Source organism: Chiloscyllium plagiosum, unplaced genomic scaffold, assembly GCF_004010195.1.
Source record: "Chiloscyllium plagiosum isolate BGI_BamShark_2017 unplaced genomic scaffold, ASM401019v2 scaf_1192, whole genome shotgun sequence".
Classification (NCBI taxonomy): Eukaryota; Metazoa; Chordata; class Chondrichthyes; order Orectolobiformes; family Hemiscylliidae; genus Chiloscyllium; species Chiloscyllium plagiosum.
The window spans coordinates 3594-17131 of NW_025214723.1; the positions used below are offsets into that span (position 1 = coordinate 3594).

Genomic DNA, 13538 nt, shown 5'->3' on the forward strand with positions numbered 1-13538 from the left:
TTAATTTTGTCATCCAGACAGCCCTCCACTGCACCGCCTCCATTCCCCTCCAAACATAATAAAGACAGAGTCCCCCTTGTCCTCATCTACCACCCCACCAACTTCCGACAACTCTAACTAGAACCCACCACCAAAAACATCTTCCCCTCCACACCCCTCCCTGCCTTCCACAAGGACCGGTCCCTTTGACAGTCCTTGGTTCATGCCACTCTCCCCACCAACCCCTCAGCCCCTTGGTACATTCCCCTGCAACCGGAAAAGATGCAAAACCTGTTAGCACATCATCTCCCTCACTTCCATGCATAGCCCCAAACAGTCCTTCCAGGTGAGACAGAGGTTCACCTGTCTCTCCTCCAACCTAGTTTACTGTATCCAGTGCTCCCATTGTGTCTTCTCTACATCGGGGAGACCAAACTTAAATCAATGGACCGTTTCGCTAAGCATCTCAGTTGGGTGTGCAAGGGCCAACCTGACCTCCCAGTCACCGCCCATTTTGATTCACTTTCCCACACTCTTTCTGACATGACTATCCTTGGCCTCCTCCATTGCCACAGCAAGTCAGACCCCAATTTGGAGGAACAACACCTCATCTTCCATCTGGGCAGCCTACAGCCCAGTGGACTCAATTGAGAGTTCTCCAATTTCAAATAACCTCAGTCCCTCCCCCTCCCTTCCATTCCTCTCATTGACCCTTCCTTCGAGCCATCAAGCGGATTCATTCCTCCCACCGACCAACCAGGTCATACTCTCTACCTGTCTGTCTCCGCCTATGTAAAAACAATGACTGCAGATGCTGGAAACCAGATTTTGGATTAGTGGTGCTGGAAGAGCACAGCAGTTCAGGCAGCATCCGAGGTGCAGCAAAATCCCTTCATCAGGAATAAAACACCTATGCCTACCTCACCACCCTGCACCGCCCCCCCGCCCCCCCCCACTCCCTTTATCTACACCCACGCTCAGCCCTGAAGACGACTTACATCCAAAATGTTGACTTCCCCATCTCTTGATGCCGCCTGACTTGCTGTGTTCTTCCAGTCTCCTGCCGGTCTACCTTGGATTCCAGAATCTGCAGGTTTTTTTGTCTCAAACCAAGTTTAGGTTTGTCCAGCTAAAGTTACAGCATTAATAATAAATTGTTAACATTTATTTGAGTTATAAACTTGGGGCCCAAGATCTATTATATGTAGAGTCTGGTTAGGAACAATAAGGCAAATTTTGCGTGTTAGTGAATATTTTAATTTCACTGGTGTTGCAAATCTAGTGATATTAAAGATGATTTGGTTTGACTTGCTTTTTGCTGGTCATAACATTACAATAGTGTAAAGTTAATGGAAAGTTTAACATTAACCATTTGAAGCCCATCTCTAAAGCAACCAAAACTATACTGAAAGGGTACAGCATAAGATGCAAAGGATGGCTTTTATATAATGTTAGGCTCAACATGAAAAGATCTTAAATTCCTTTGGCCAGTCATCTTACATATTGATGCTTTAACTTCTGGGAACTTCCCTGGCTGATCCCAATTAACTTGTCAGGGTCAGGAGAAGTTTGTGGCTAGTGGTAACAAGCACAGTTTTCGTAATCCAGAACCCAGTTCTGGGAACATGGGTTTGAATCTCCCCTTGGCAGTTGGCAAAATTTGAATTAAATTTTAAAACAATTTGGAATAAAAAGCTAGACTAATGGCACTCATAATTACAGTGAATCATAGAATCTCTACAGTGCAGAAAGACATCTTTTGGCCCATCACGACTGTACCAATCCTCTGAACAGCATCCCATCCAGATCAAGACCCCATCTTATCCCTGTAGCCCTGCATTTGCCATAGCTAACCCACCCAGCCTGCACAAACCCGGACAATATGGGACAATTTTGCATGATCTCCGTTCACCTGAAGTGCATATCTTTGGACTATGGGAGGAAACTGGAGCACCCAGAGGAAACCTACACAGACATGGTGAGAATGTGCAAACAGAGTTGCCCAAAGCTGGAACTGAACACAGGTCCTTAGTGCTGAGAAGCAGCAGTGCTAACCACCAAGCCCACTTGGTGTCGATTGCTGTTTAAAAAAGAAATTTGTTCACTAAGATCTTTTGGGGAAAAAAAAGGTCATCCTTCCCTATTCTGGTGAAAATTTGCCTCCAGACCAGTGGTAATGCGGTTTACTATTACCTGCTCTCCAAGCAATTTGCAATGGGCCCAGTACAGTAGTACCTAAGGAAAAGAAAACTGTGCTGGAGCCAATGTGCCCTCTAAGTAATGCGGCTGCTCCAATCATTCATGCACAATTATCAGTGGTGGCACGGTAAGCACAGCATTCACTTCCAGTTCTGGACATCACTGCCATACACAAGCCTCTGAGGCCTGAGCAGCCAGTAAGAATATTACAGGAGCACTGGCTGGAGCTTAGCAACAATGTTCAAGAGCTATAAAGAAACAGAACAATCCAAAAGTGTAGCAGATGGCAGAGAGTGTACAACTGTCCAACATGGAGTCGAAGAAACTAAAGTAACTGTTTTGAAGTTAAAGCCTTTGTTTTGCTGGCGGTTTGTTTCAGATGTCTCTGGGAGAGGCACCAGATGAAGGGAAAGTGCATTTAGTGACTGCATAGAAATTAGCCAAAAAGGAAACCAGTTGCAGCTGTAACAGCCTAAATATAAATGGGGTGCCTTGGCATGGAGATGGTAACACTTCACTGTAATTTGAATACTTATGTCATTGTAAGGATGAAAGTGGTTGCCTGTGCTTGAGGATATTTCTGATTCCTGTAATTAAATCTTTCCAATGTTTCATTTAGTGTTCATGATGTTTGGTTCCTTGATTCACTGTGTTAAAAATTAACTGGCAGTTTCTTTTAAGTGTGTTCAGTAATTTATGTGCATGTATTAAACAACCGAAATAAAGTTAGGGTGTAATTGTTCAGGTTTCAGTCTGGGATCTAGTGTTAGGTTCAGCCTAATTAGAGGCAGGCGATAATGACTATTATATCACAAGCAGCACCGTCCATCAGGGTGTTTATATATACACCTATACATACATACACACGCACACACAAAAGGTCTCTGTGTACCTGTCTGAAGAGTTGATAGCAACCCCAAACAACACAAAGGTTGCCCCATTTTTATTTTAAAAGTCCACTCTTCACTAATCCAAGCCATCATCATTTGCCTGTTCATTCACATAAACCTCACATCGCCCCTTCAGCATGGTCAGCCTGTCCTAAGCTGGCCCTATCTATGCCCATTACACAGAAACTCTGACTTTCAGAAAGCAATCCCCAGTCCAGCACCATCCCCCTGGGGCAGTGCTGATGTTCAGGATGTGAGAGAAATCCATCTCCCCACCGGTCATTCAGCAAATGGCAGCACAGGACAGCAACCCAGATTGTGTGACGCCTCACTGAGTTACTGACTGGTTTAACATCTCCCAATAAGATGAGTTGGAAAGTCATCATAAAAGCTATACATTTTCATCGTCAAGATTCAGCAGATTTTGGGGGGCAAAAGTAACAAGAAAACATCAAAAGGGTGACAAAATCTGCAATGGATTGTGCTAGAAATGTGGCATTTTAAAATTCACTACAGATGTTAATGAATTCCAAACCAGGTTCAGTATGAGAAATTGTTAGAAAGGGCCTTGAAATGAAACTAGAAGATTTTACTTCCCAAATTTATGTTATTCAATAATTGGTCACATTGGAAAATAGATGAAGCTTCTATAATATTTAAGAAAACAAATAGAATTCACATTCTGTACTAGCCTCTGCACTTAACCCTGGTTAATAAATCTTAAAATGACCTGCATACTTCTCTCAATAAGGTCACTTTGGTAATTAGTGTTAGTTGGTGTGCAAGAACTAGAGAAAGGAATAGATGGTAGGCTGAAGTTCATCAGATTTCTTTGCTACAAACTTGCAACCCCAATTGGAAAATTACTGTCATTTTCCACTTTGCCAAAAAGAGAAATGCTCAGAAAAGAATGAATGTTGGCAGAAGTGCCACCTTAAACAGGGCCAATGGAGACATGGCAGATAGATCAGGTTAGATATCAGAAGTACTGTGTGTGCACCCAGCACAATGCTTACACCCACGGACTGTAACACAAGTCTGGCTCTATGCAGAAGTACTACAAGTGGAAACTCTCAGTCCTGAAAGACGTTGTGAGACAAATGAAATCCAAATATTGTGGGGCTGTGCAAACAACCATGGCAGCTTGTGGTTCGGGGAGAGTGCTGACACCAATCCTCCTTTCTAAAGTATGTTGAACCAACTTGTTCCAATGTGTCATGATACATTTCTGGCACGGATGGGACTTGAACCTGGACCTTCTGGCTCAGAGGAACAGACCATGCCTCTGTGCCACAAGAGCCAATATCAGGTTACACAGCCCCTTGGTGGAGCATTGTAGTAAAAAGAAACAAACCAAGGCAGTCAATGGAAGCATATAGAACTGGAATGGAAATTCGTCAAATCAAATCAAGATAAAAATATCTAGGGTGATGATGCACTCTAGTCCCTGTGGTGCCCACTTGTCTCTAAAAGCTGAGATAACTCCAGAGACAGGTATCTAGTCACTAGGTCATCCTTTATTTACAAGTGGAGAGTCCTTGACACTGATCCAGCTCTCTCTAAGCCAGTTCTGTCTGAACAGAACTCAAATTTTGTTCTTATCTGTCAGCCAAGGCTCCCTGATTGGACCAGATTAATAGCCCCAATCAGGGAACTCATATTGTATGATGTCCACCAGGCTGACCTCAGTACAAATACTACAAAAACCTCTATTGGGCCATATGCCCTCTCGTTGGACACCCCAGTACAGACCTAACTGTGAAGGAGGGGCAGAGAGTCGGGTACTGTTATCCCCTCCATGGCTTCCTGTCTGGACTTGATGGCTAAGCCCAGGTGCAGGCCCATTAGGAGGCCCTTTGTTCTGCCTCCACTCCCACACCCCGCAGAACACATGCCTGTAAATTAGGAGTGTGGGCTTGAAGCACAACCAGAAATTTTAAAAAGAAACCCTAAAATGTGGCTGCAAACAAAAACATCTGACATAAATATGCAATAGCATTTCCACCAGGCCACAAAAATCAGCATCTGACCTTTAGTAGATCACACCCAGTGATCTACTAAAACTTATCTTGGATGGAGCAGCACACTCCACCCCGAATCCCTAATGGAAAGATGAAGAACCTTCTTATAGAGTGCCCTCTACTGGTTTCTACCAACCAGTACCTTAAACAACACCAACAGCAGTCATAAAATATACATAAAGATTCATTAACTGCAGCACCAGATACATCACAATCATACTGACTGGCCACACACACACACACTCAAAGATGCCACTAAGCCCATACTTGTCAGTGTTGAGGCAGCTACCAAAAGACAGCCATAGAGCACTGTCTCCAGAAACAATACAGCTTGACACAGAACTGTGTCATTAGATACTGGAATAGCAATGATTAACACACAAGCAGAGGTTTATCACAGTCAGTGGCAGGGTGGCCTTACAATCTGCTTTTCAGGCATATTGCAAAACTGACCCATGGGAAAATGGGGAATTTGAGACACTGCATTGACAGTCACCTTATGAGGATCAATTTCATCAAACAGAAATCAGGTGCTGGACTTGAGTTGATTGTCCACGTCTTATCATTTTAATTAATCTTTCCCCATTACTTCTCTCTCCCTTTCAGCGCTGGCAAACAATGTCGATTTTTTTTCAAATATCTTTACAGCTTTTCCGAGGCCTGCACAAATTTTAGCTTCCCCATTCCAACACTTCGATTTAATCCAACCTGTTAAAATTCACCCACACTATTATTAATGCTCAAACTTGCATGCATAACAAAACAGGGATACTAAACTGGTCACAGGAAGTAGCACATAAACACATGAAAGCATAAAAAACAAGAATTACAGAAGATCATTTGGCCCTTCAAGTCTACTGTTTCATTCAATAAGATCATGGTTGATCTGCCAGTTTAGTTGCATCTACCCATACCATCCGCATATTCTACAATTTGCTTAGTATTCAAAATGTTTATCAATGTCTCATTTTATGTTAAGGAATGTTGTGCTCTGCGATAGCCAATGCCAAATTTTCATTGTCTTCAAGTGAAGACACTCTTCTTTATCTCACTCTAAAGTGCTCAGCCCCTTTATTGTGCGACTGTCAGTTCTAGTCTTACCAACCAAGGAGACACCCTCTCAGCATCTATCATATCAAGTCCCTCAAGAAATCTACATCTTTCAATTAGATTACCTCTTATTTTATTCAATCTCCCTTTCCAGGAAATTCATCTTAGGAATCAGAGCAATGAATCTTTCTTGCACATTTTCCAAGGTATATATTAGAATCCCTGCTGTGTGGAAACAGGCCCTTCGGCCCAACAAATCCACACCGTAACGCCAAAGTGTACATTCCCCTACATTTACCCCTGACTAATGCACCTAACCTACATATCCCTGAACACTATGGGCAATTTAGCATGGCCAATTCACCTAACCTGCACATCTTTGGACTGTGGGAGGAAACCAGAGCACCTGGAGGAAACCCATACAGACACTGGGAGAATGTGCAAACTCCACACAGACACTCGCCTGAGCATGGAATCAAACCCGGTTCCCTGGTGCTATGAGGCAGCAGTGCTAACCACTGAACCACCATGTTGCCTCTTCCATGGGTAAGGTGGCCAAAACTATACCCAGTATTCCAGATGTGCCCTTGCCAAGGCCATAAACAACTGTAGTAAGATCACTTAACTGGGATAAGGTTCCAGTTAAGGTTCCAATCCTTTTGGAACCCAATCCTTTTGGAAGAAAATTTGTTTTCCTAATTCCTGGCTATATCCAAATGTTAACTTTCATGATCAAGGGCACCCAGATCATTCTGAGTGCCAACATTTTCCAGACTCTTGCCATTTAAAAAATACTCTGCGGTCATACTTTACATACTAAAGGGATAATTTCATTTTTCTCCTCATTATATACAAGAAAGTAGGCAGCAGTGTATATTCACCTAACCCATCTAAGTGATCTTGCACTCTTTGTACCCTATTCACACTGATTTGCTGATTTAACTTAACATTTTCAGCAATTTTGGGGACACATTAGGTTTTAACTAAGAGGAGGAAACCAAAGAACTGTGGATGCTGGAAATCATAAGCAAAAACAGAAATTGATGGAAGAGTTCAGCAGATCCTGCAGCATCTGGGCAGAGAAATTAGAGTTAATATTTCAGGTCCCGTTCTAAGGAAGGGTCACTGAACCCAAAACTTTAACTCTGATTTCTCTCCACAGATGCTGCCAGACCTGCTGAGCTTTTCCAGCAATTTCTGTTTTTGATTCCTCCTTTAGTCATTGACACTGATTCTGAAAAACAGGCTCATGCATTGCTCCTTGCTGCATTTTCATTAGTTATAGTCTGACAACCCAAAAATGAGCTCCTAGAGCTCATTGTTTAACACTGCTGCATGTCAAGCAGTGATAGAGGAGAGAGAAGACGGCAGTGGAGTATGCGTATTGAGTGAGATTCAGCCAGGAATAGAATGGTGATTGGTTTGTGTAAAATTGTGACCAGTTGTCTACGCCAAAGGCAATAAAGGCAATCAGCCTGACAGCACCAGTCTGACTTGTTTCTGGACAGATAGTGTGCATAAACGATACAAAGGCAGAAGGTGTCCAAACTGGATAAAGTAGTCAGTCTCTGACTCTATGCAGCCGAGTGGAGACAGTTATTTTCCCTCAGCAATGACTGTAAGCTGTTGTGTTTAACCATGAAGAAACTTTATGACTTGCATTCCAATCCCCCTGTGCAACCTGCGAAGTAGTAAAAGAATCCAGAGAGGACAGAAGGCCTTGGGAAGCAAAAGCCAAAAAGGGGGAAATCTCAGAAATATAAAATCCTGATGGGACTGGACAGGCCAGATGCAGGAAGAATGTTCTTGATGTTGGCTAAGTCAAGACGTGGGTTCGCAGTCTAAGAATAAAGGGGTAAGCCATTCAGGATTGAAGGAGGAAGAAATTCTTCACTCAGAGTTGTGAATCTGTGGAATTCTCTCCCACAGAAAGCTGTTGGGGCCAGTTCAACAGGGAGGTGGACATGGGCCTTGCTGTTAAAGGGATCAAGGGTATGGAGAGAAAGTGGGAGTACTGAAATTGAATGATCAGCCACGATCATATTGAATGATGGTGCAGGCTTGAAGGGCCAAATGGCCTACTCCTGCATCTATTTTCTATGCTTCTCAGTTGCTATGGAAGAACTCAACAAATACTGTTGACTGGTGCTATTGAACTGTGCTTTCACTGTATTTTTTCTTTCACCCCATAACATCAGTGCTGTGTTTAACTGTCTGTTTGTATGAACAAATATTTTAAAAGGGAATTAGAGTTACAAGGTGATAGTTTATAGACTATAGTTTTGCTTGCCTATGACTGGAATCTACTTATTTGCAATAAACAGTAGCCCCTGTTAAATACAGGAAGCTGGTTAGCTGTTTTTATTAACACAGGTCCATCAGAAAATAAAATAAGGAGGACTTTGAGTACTTTGATTGAATTCATTAACTTTTGTGGTGACCCCAGGAGTAGTTGCATTCGAGAATCCAAGCCTTTTCCCAAGTGGGTTTGTAGCAAATGATCATTTTATCAAGGTATAGCAGCTATCCACCATCATTAATATAACAGATTGAATTTAGATTTTCACTAAATATGACAATACAAAAAAAAAACAAAGTATGTCCTGACTTTTCAGCACACTCAACCTTTACCTCCCACAAATCCAATGATCCACAATGTGATTGACTGTGCATCAACCATTTAAAATTTCCTGTGACCACATTCAATTAACTCACAGAAGAAATCAAGCAAAACTCCAAAAATATTCTTAGACCCTCACATCTTGGACTGTTCAACCCCGGTTTACTGCCTCTCTCTGACAACTGTCCCCCACACACTCCATAACAATGATTATATATCAACATACAACAATCATGATTCCCCACCTCCCTAACTTGCACTTCTGATTGCAATGTGAAATCAGTTGCTGGTGTTCAATGTTCTACAAAACAGAACTAGAGGGGATGAAAAGGAAAACTGCATCAGCCTGTTCTATTAAAAACTTGGTTTAAATTAGACACCACATACAATTAATGGATAAAGGAAATCCCTGAAGCTATAAAAAAAGTGGGATATATTTAAAGTTTGAACATAATAATTCTCACTGTAACTACTCCCATGAGTAATACAAATTCTTTTCAGAAGATTGTATATCAGTGCAGCTTTACAAATACCCAAGTCATGCTTATGTTAAAAGAAATAAAAGTCAAATAAATAAACATCAACCTGGAATGTGTGGGAGACATTTTAAAATTAAAGTGAATCTTGCTATCTGGAGCTTCTTCTGAAGCTTATAGATGCAGTACCCTGAACCACACACATCAGGAAGATAGTGCGAAATATACCCAGCATTGCTGGAGTAATACTTGAAGCGTGAACCATGCTTCTCGTGGGCATATGAGAGGAACAAGAAAAAGATCTAAGGGCAGAAGTAAGCCATTCTGTCCATTGAGTCTATTGCACCATTCAATGAGTTAATATTCAACCTGCTCTGTTTTTTTTAAATCCAGTAGCCCCAGCAGGGGTTCACCTGACCCATACAGTCAAACCTGATTGTGTCATAGAGTCATAGTCATAGAGATGTACAGCACAGAACAGACCCTTCACACATGCCAACACAAGGTTGGCAGTGATACCCTTGTTGCCACCAGCCTGCCAACTCAGAAATGAAGATTGTCTACTTGGCCGACAGCCTCTGACACTCATGAAACCATATCGCAGCATGAATCACTGCCTCTAGGAAATGAAAGGGGGATAGCTTGGGCAGAGAACGGAATCTAATCAGAAATAATGACAAACTATGGCCATTGACATTTTAGCAGGAGGTTGCAAAACAATTATTAAACGTAACTTCATTTCTATCATAACATGCAGCCAGTTACAAACTACAAATTGCTGCTTCTTCCAAAATGTATGATATTCTGGTGGTAAACCATGATGTTAATATTTTTAAGTTGATTTTCTAGCCAGAGTGCAGAGTTATGTCTTTGCCATCCAGTCTTACACACGTTGAATATACAGTAACAGAGAATTTTCACACAAGATCATAGAATCCCTACAGTGTGGTCCTTCAACACAACAAGTCCACACTGACCCTCCGAAGGGTAACCCACCCAGACACATTCCCCCTAGCCTATATTTATTCCTGACTAATGCATTTAACCTATACATCCCTGTACACTATGGGCAATTTAGCATGGCTAATTCACCTAACCTACACATCTTTGGACTGTGGGAGGAAACCAGAGTACCTGGAGGAAACCCCCACAGATATGGTGAGAATGTGCAAACACCATACAAATAGTCACCAGGGCTGACATCGAACCTGAGTCCCTGGCGCTGCGAGGCAGCAGTGCTAACCACTGAGCCACTGTGCCATGCTTAGTGACAGCACAATTGAATACCTCTACATAACTGTCAAATATTACATAAATAAATTATATACATAGGTAATATGTAGATGATAACATGTTCACACAAATATAAAAACTGAGAAGTAACAAGACAACAGAGTTTCAAAATCTCGTTCCAACTGCCCTATAAACAGAACAAAAACAAGCTTGCAATATGAAAGCAAGCATCTCAGAAAGCAGGTTACCAAAGTTTAAAGAGAATTCACCTCAACAATGACTCTTTAAAATGTTAAAGGATTATGACTGGCTTTAAGCTTTTTACATTTCTTGGTATTCCCAATAAACTCAATGCTTTCACTTGGCAAGGGAAAGATTTACTGAATACAACAGCACAAGGGAAGGTGCATTAATAAACTGCTAGAATAATGATCACCATGATATCCAATTTTAATTAATTGCTGTCAAATCCATTTCCTCACACTATTAGTCTCAGTACTTCCTGATTAGGTCATCAACATTTCCAAAAAATACTCCTTCCCCCACCCAAAAAAAAAAGCATGCTGCATTAAGAAAAACAAGTTGATGTTAAAATGAACTGCAATTAAATTTAATTTGAAACTGGTTTAAAAAGAAACAGCAAAAAAAAGGTGTTGATTACAATTCTGTATTGAAATTATCCTTGCAACTATCAGTGCAGGGTTTGGTAATCTGTACAAACATCAAGCATTGCCTCCCACACAAATGTTCTTTTGAGTTTAATCACAAAGCTGATTAAACATAATGCAATCTTTTAATATCCGCTATTCAACTGCTCATAATCCATCGTTATATGAAGACTTTTTCTTTAGACTGCACCACCAAATAGGGAAAGATCACTGAGTGGGACTAATTTGCAAGTACTTTTGAAGAGCCAGTACAGGTTCATTGAGCTGAATGGCCTCTTTCTTTATACATTTTCCACGAGGGAGCCTTGGCTTAGTATTAGTGCATTCACTTCAGAGCTCAAAAACACAGGATATAAGTTTAGTTCAGTCAGTCAGACGTTTGGAGACTATGAATTCTTGGTGACATCCTGCAGGGTGCTCATGACTGGTGGGTGTTGAGCCCTTACACATTCCATTGTATGTGTTATATACTAAAACACAAAAATGGGAGCAGGAGTAGGCCACTCAGCCCTTCAAAACTGCTCCATCATTCCACATGTCTATACCGATTATCCAAGTCAATACGCTGTTCTCACTTCCTCTCACTACACTTTTACCCCTTTAGCACCAAGAACTATATCTAACTCCTGAAACAAAAACAGAAACTGCTGGCAGTATCTATGGAGAGGAAGCAAAGTTAACGTTTCAAGTGCAGTGACCTTACTAAAATGTTAACTCTTTCATTGCACAAAAGCTGCCAGACCTGCTGAATTTCTGCAGCAATTTCTGCTTTTGTTTCAGATCTACAACATTCGCAGTTCTTTGAATTTTTTTCAAGGAGTTAGATCAAAACCAATGTTTTGACCTCAACTACTTTCTGTGGCGGAGTATTCCACAGGGCACAGGAGTTGACAATCAAGAAAATTGTTCCTCTCTAATGGCCAGCACAGAAATGAATGCAACCACATTGCAGCCTGTCAGATTGTTAATTATACATAGAAATCTTTTTTGATTCCCTCCTAATGAAAAGTATGGAGATAGGAAAAAATACATAGCTTTAAGATGCTGGCCCATTTCCTGGCACCACACAAACGGAACTCATGAGAAAATCCCATAAGTCATCTCCAGCACCACCCAAAATACTTTGGTTCCTTTAAAAAAATATATAGAACTGAAGGTTGGGAACAAAATCATCCCCAGAACTAGCAGCTTTGCCAGGTTCAACTCAACATGAGAAAAATGTTCCTTTAGTCAAAGTGAAACTGAGAGAAAGCAAAAAAAATGTAGTAGGAAGGATTCTTCCTGTTGCTACGCCAATTCCTTAGTCACGCATAATTCCTGAAACAAATGTGTAGTAGGCAGCTGACTGTGATGCAACATTTCATTTTTAAAAAGGGCATTTTTGAGTTTCAAGTGTGCTTATGTCAGCAAATACTTCGCTGTTAAGGGAAAATACATGCTGAGGTCTTCTGCATATTGTCTTCTGTTCATAGCAATACAAGTGCTAATTACAAGATTAATTTCTTCTTACCTCTATTCCCTCATGGGATGCCGGCTTTGCTGATTAGAGATAGACAATGAACGCTGGTCAATCATCACTTGAACCAATTGGCTTGCCAAGGCCACATGCTGTAAAATAATTGCAGGCTGAGGGGTGACCTAATAGAAGTTTATAAAATCATGACGGGCATGGATAAGATAAATTGACAAAGTCTCTTCCCTGGGGTGGGGAAATCCAGAACTAGAGGGCATAGGTTTAGGGAGAGAGGGGAAAGATATAAAAGGGACTTAAGGGGTAACGTTTTCATGCAGTGGGTGGTGTGTGTATGGCACGAGCTGCCAGAGGAAGTGGTAGATGCTGGTATAATTACCGCATTTAAAAGGCATCTGGATGGGTATATGAATAGGAAGGGTTTAAAGGGATATGGGCCCCAAGTGCTGGCAAATGGGACTAGATTAGGTAAGATATCTGGTCAACATGGACAAGCTGGACCGAAGGGTCTATTTCCATGCTGACCCTATTTGTGAATACAGAGGAACCTCAATTATCCGAATACCAATTATCGGAAAATTGGATTATCTGAAGGAGATCTCGAGGTCCCGACAGAAACATTACATCGAAGATGTGTTTCCAACAGTGATCGCGTCTTTTGTTTACAGTGATTAAAAGTGCTGCCGAGAACAGTCCTGGATTGATGGAAGCACAGGCACCATCTCTAAATGACTGACCTCCCATCCTCTCTCTCCCCACACTTTCCCTGGAGTTCTACACAGGTGTGTACCCTAAACCCACCTTCCTCAGATAATCGCTCCAACATTGTCCTGTACAGGGCAAAGGTGGAACATGTGGATAGGATTTGGGGCAGGGGTGGGGGGGGAGTGATGTCGGACAAGATTGGAGGGCGAGGGGTGGGGGGGAGTGA

At 41.7% G+C, this 13538-nt stretch overlaps 1 long non-coding RNA gene across 1 annotated transcript in view; it reads right to left on the reverse strand.

Moving 5' to 3' along the window:
• Positions 1-1089: 1089 nt before the first annotated feature.
• LOC122547990 overlaps positions 1090-13538 on the reverse strand; it is a 35414-nt gene continuing 22965 nt past the window's right edge. Inside the window, exon 3 of the long non-coding RNA XR_006311137.1 lies at positions 1090-1108. This is a non-coding gene — a long non-coding RNA (uncharacterized LOC122547990). The remainder of the gene's footprint in view (positions 1109-13538) is intronic.